Source organism: Dermacentor variabilis, unplaced genomic scaffold (genome assembly GCF_050947875.1).
Source record: "Dermacentor variabilis isolate Ectoservices unplaced genomic scaffold, ASM5094787v1 scaffold_12, whole genome shotgun sequence".
NCBI classification, from domain to species: Eukaryota; Metazoa; Arthropoda; class Arachnida; order Ixodida; family Ixodidae; genus Dermacentor; species Dermacentor variabilis.
Genome location: NW_027460280.1, coordinates 28818783 through 28824302, shown reverse-complemented (window position 1 = coordinate 28824302; position 5520 = coordinate 28818783). Strand labels below are relative to the sequence as shown.

Genomic DNA, 5520 nt, shown 5'->3' with positions numbered 1-5520 from the left:
CCCTCCAGGGGCCGATTCAGTCACTTCGCGCCTAATGTAGAACCCCACTTTCCAGACTGTGGGGAGGCGTACTGCTCCTTATCCCATATGCTCTGGCAATGCCCTGCGTTACGCAGCTCATCGCTAACCCCTCTAACCGACTGGGAGGCAGCCCTTAAGAGCGGCGACCTCTCAGAGCAACTACGGGCTGTCCAGAGAGCCTGCGACAGGGCGGAGGAACACGATCTTCCTACCCCGACGTGGGTGCGGCCCGCGACGGCTACGGGGACTCCCTGAAAAGGGAGGTACCCTAACGCTGTTCCTCAGGACCATTAGGAAAGTTCTTTGTCTGTCTGTCTGTCTCTCCCTCACACGCATACAAACACAATACGCACACACAGACATCGATGCACACACAAACATGTACACATTTGTCCGCACGCGTGATTGCTGAAACACGAACACACACGCTGGCATAGATTCCCACGCGCCCAGGCATGCACCGCAAGCGCAAAGCGCGCGCGCACATGTAAATGCAAATAGGGAGGCACACGCACGCGCACACATACACGGGCATACAACCACACACACGCACACTGACGGCATGCACGTGCAAATAGACTGCATAACACTCCCTCTACCATTACCGTTCCAACGTCAGCTATAATAAATCGCTTTACGGTTTGAATTTGGCGCTTCTCCAAGTGAATGTGCCCTCTGCTGGGAGGGTGCAAAGCGATTTCCTCCTGTCGTATGACTTCACCGCTTATTACCAACCAAACACTTGCTTTAACGCACCGTCACTGTCCCGACTAAGTGCCATAAATGCATATGTTGTTAGAAAGGACTACCCTCTCGTTGTTGATCCTCTTTTTGATCCTGGGCCGATATCTTGTAATATAATTTAAAAAAAAATTGCCCATTCAGTTACAATTGTGCATTACCGTAAAGTTCGAAAGGGGAATGTTAAGAATTCCAGGACATATGTGGCGATTTAAGCCCCTTGTTATGGGGCCATGGCCGTTCCCTTTATTCGATGAATCATATTAAAGGTGGAAAAGAGGGCCGTTAGGTTGGCGTGGCGATTTAAGCTCCTTGTTTTGGGGCTATGACCGTGCCCCATATTCGGTGAAGCATAATAAAAGTGTAAAAGGGCCGTTAGGTTGCTGTGGCGACGTAAGCGCCTTGTTTTGGGGCCATGGCCGTGCCCCATTTAGAGGGCGCGGACAGAGAAAGATCACGGTCAGGAAGCATGGCACGAACCGTTCGGTTGACTTGGACCCGAAAGAAACCCCTGCAAAAAAATAATACTAATAAAAGAAATTGAAGCAATTGGCAGAAGTGAAGCCAAAAAGGACACCTTGGCTTGTAATGACAACGTAGTTGGACAGGAAACCGCGAAAGTACGTGGATATCATTGTAAAAATAATTCGACTCTTGAGAAAATTCAGTGCCATTCCACTCTGCGAAGGTGGATGACCAGCGAAGCTGTGTATGTGGGCCGCTTAATGGCGAACTGTATAATGCCGTGGGACAAACCCCGTATGCACATAAATGGAAAGCGAGTCGCGACTAGTCGCTCCTCCACGATGTTGAGCCTCGGAAGTTGATGAGGCACCGGGGGTATACATACCCATGCATTGTTGCAAAACGTGGCACGACACCTTTTACTAACGCATCCCGGCACGTAGAACAGACACGCACCTCACCGCGCTCCGAGGACACACACTGCTTCACCGCAGGTAGCCAAGGCGATTGCGCGTCGGTCTATGTCCCGCAGTGAAGTAATGGTTGTGAGGTCACTCGAAAACCAGAAGCGGTCACACACAACACAGGCCACACAAAATTGGTTCCCTACAAGCTCCCTCTGGAACATGGCCGTTGCTCCGGTGAAACGTTCCAAGTTTATGGGATCGGGGCTACATGTACGGTTCGCATTTCTTTCCGCCTGGCGGTCCTGGCGGCCAGCACGCTTACGGGACCGCCACCACGGGAGAGCGGAAGGAATGGAAAGGAGATACGCAAGCGCTTGGAACGCCGACAAAGAGATGGCGGTGCGAACGTAGACATGGCCGACGCGGGTCAAAGTGCAGTATCTGTTCCCATCAGCTTAATATCTGATACGGGTTGTATTTGGACCTAAGATATTGAACTTACTTTGGCAAGTTGGCGGAGTGCTTAAAGCCTGCTTCACCTCCACCGCGGGTCGGCCCGGTATTGCACTATCTTCGGTATCGGCCCACGTATGTAGAAAAATTCTCGATCTACACGGTTCGATAGATGCACGCTATCTTTTCCTGAACCTAGCGATATACAGCTTCGCTGTATATACATAAACAACGTGGACATCGGTGTGATAAATGAACTATTACTGTCTTACAGCTATATAGGGCCGCACTTCTCGCCCAGAAAGAAGAGGTTTAACTCGCCACAACAACGTCACAAACAGCTTTGCATGGCTACGAGTACAGTTATTAGACGTCTCGGTGCTCATACTGTGACCGGGGATCGCGCGTATATGCGTTTATGGTTAAGGAACGCATACTAGGTCCCGTTACGGTGACCCTTTCCACTATTAGTATGCTCCACCTCAGTGCATAGCGTATGCTTGACCGCGTAACATTTCTGTACTGCGGCAAAGCTGACTTTATAAAATTATCTTGTCGGGGCATGCCGGCTTCGGTTTATGTCTCCTCGTCTACATACAGAAGTTTGCCTAAATTAGGATCCCGCAAGACATGTAGTCTTATCACATCCCGAGTTCCAGCATCTGCAGCACCCACGGAATGATCAGTGGTACCACACATTTCAATAGGTTGCGATAGCTACAAGATTGCAATACTGCATTCCTCCGTTATTCTAGAATAGCTGTGGTTGAAACAAGCTAGATTTATTTCCACACCTTTTACATAGGTGTAATGTTGTAGACTCATTAGTTCGGTAAACATGTATTGTCGACAAATGTATACAACATTCTTGACCGTACATACACACAGCGCCGGCTGTGCGTTGCATTCGCACATGCATCAAGCGGGGCCAACGTGTTTCGGTTTTCCTATGCTTCAGTTGTCGGCGAAACGCGCATATATGAAGCGCTTATATATTCTGTTTGAACTGATTAATGAAAAGAGTTACCCATATATATATATATAATCATTATTTTATTTGCGATTGCTTTAAGTCACCATGTTGGCCCACCAGTACCTACCAAAAAAATAAATAAATCTCATAACGCCAACAGACAATGAAGCCAAGGAAAGCGTCGGGGAAATTAGCTGTAGTTGAAATTGAAATGTAGAAAGTAATGATGAAAAGGGAAATGAAAGTTGACGAGAAGATAACTTATTGCCGGTGGGAGCCGAACCCACAACCTCTGCATTACGCGTGCGTGTGTATATATATATATATATATATTGTTACAGTGGCGTCAAAGGTAGTGGAGCAGCAGGATCAGCAGCAACAACAGCATTAAGAGGGCAGCGAGGAAGAGAAGGACGACGTGCAGTACCGGCACCCACTTTCCCTACGGCTCGCTGAAATAAACGCCTTCTACACACCCCTGTAACAGAGTGGTGGAGGTGCGGAGTACCTAAGCATCCAACGACGCAATCGCTACCACCTGAACCTCGTCGCAGTCGTCGACTGGCGGGACTTCCACCATCCTCAACAGCAGGCATGTCCCGAGAAACTGAAGCTCCGAGGCCGATGGGCTCTTCGCAACTGTACAAGGAGCCACCAAGCTTTGCCGGGACTGGCGGTGAGGACGTGTACGAGTGGTTGAAGCAGTACCGACGGGTGAGCAAACGTAACGGCAAGGACTCCGCCGCTCAGTTGTCGAATGTTGTGTTCTCGCTCACGAATATTGCCTCATGTGGTACGACAACCACGAGAACACGCTTGCGACCTGGGATGCGTTTGTCCAAGAACTGAAAGAGTGCTTTGGGGTCTCCGCACCGAGGAAGGAGCGAGCTGAAAAGACGCTGTCCCAAGGGGCCCAACTCTCTGGCAAGACTTGTAGTGTGTACATAGAAGAGGTCCTCAAGCTATGTAGACTCGTGGATTCTAGTACATCCGATGAAGATAAGGTGGGTCACCTTCTTAAGGGCATAGCTGAAGATGTATACCAGTTCTTGATAGCCGAAGAAAACCTGACATCTGTGGCCGACGTAATCCAACATTGCCGTACGTTTGAAGCACTGAACATGCATCGCGTGGCACCGAAATTTGGCCGTTTGGCTAATGTGCCGACATTGGCCTGCGTTGACGCGAACACACCATCCGATATGTCGTGGGCGATACGACAGATAGTCCGGTAATTAAGAGCTCCTCCGGTTCCACGAAATCGGCCGTTGTGGTAGCGGCGACTCTCGAGGCAACGAACCCGGACTACCACCTGCGTCGTGGCAACCCTGCAGTGAACGTGGACGATTATATAGCTATACTTCCGTCTGAACCCAGGAATAGGTCTCACTTGAACAGCGAGCAGCAGCGCCGCACGTCTTATCCTGCACAGTGGTACCATACCACTTATTCAGGACACAGAGAATATAAAGATCATGACAGACACCTTATGGTCGCTGGCGGAAATGAAGGCTTTGAGCAGCACCGTGAATTTCGGCCTCCTCGTGTGGGCTATAGTTGCGGAGTCCCTGGCCACATCGCCAGGTTTTGCGACTGCCGCCGACCTTTCCGAGAAGAACCTCCACAAGCGACGTACCAGTCAAATTATCGATCCTATTCTACGTCATGGCCTCCACGCCCGCCAACCAATCGTGAACTTCGTCAAGGTAGCATTCCGGAACCAGCCTCCGATCGCAGTTTAACGCCACAGCTTGCTCCACTTGCTCCGTGGTCTCCATCGCCGCGGCGTCGCCTGCTATCCCCACCACCGAAATAATAGTTAGTGCGGCCGATTGGGGTGAAGTCGCTGGACACCGTTCGCTACCAACCGACATTCTTCCGCCAGTTTTATGCTGAAAAACAAAGTTCATGTGCTTGTTGATATACCTATATACAATGGCTCTTGTGGATACTGGGGCAACAATTTCCGTGATGAGTGTAAATTTTAAAGCCCTACTGGGACAAAAAGTGATGTTTTCTTGGAACAATATTTCTACGTTTGGTAGTGTTAGTGGTAACACATTATGCCCGGTCGTTGTTTGTACTGCGGATGTGTGTTTGTGTGGCAAAGTATTTACCACTGAATTCGCCGTTATTCCTCGATCCACTCGCGATGTTATTTTAGGCAACCCCGCCACATTTGATGCCGCAACGGAGCGTCTTCATTCGGTCTGTGTAAAGAAGAACGTTTTGGTTCCGCATTGTTTACTGTCGGTAGTTGAAGGACACTCTAGATTATGGGCAATGAACTACGCGGCCCAGCCCATACTTCTCCCTTCTGGCGTGAAGCTCGCGCTCTTCAAAGAAGAGACACCGGCGTTACTGGCTGCAATTGAAGCTGCAGACGAGTCCCGCCATCCCCGCCCGTCGGACTCGAAACTACTTCAGATAGTGAGCAAGTAACTAAGCACAAGTGAGCGC

General features: G+C 49.9%; 1 pseudogene; it reads left to right on the top strand.

The window, feature by feature from the left end:
- The first annotated feature begins 2047 nt into the window (after positions 1-2047).
- Positions 2048-2227, top strand: LOC142566431 (U2 spliceosomal RNA; annotated as a pseudogene).
- Positions 2228-5520: the final 3293 nt, after the last annotated feature.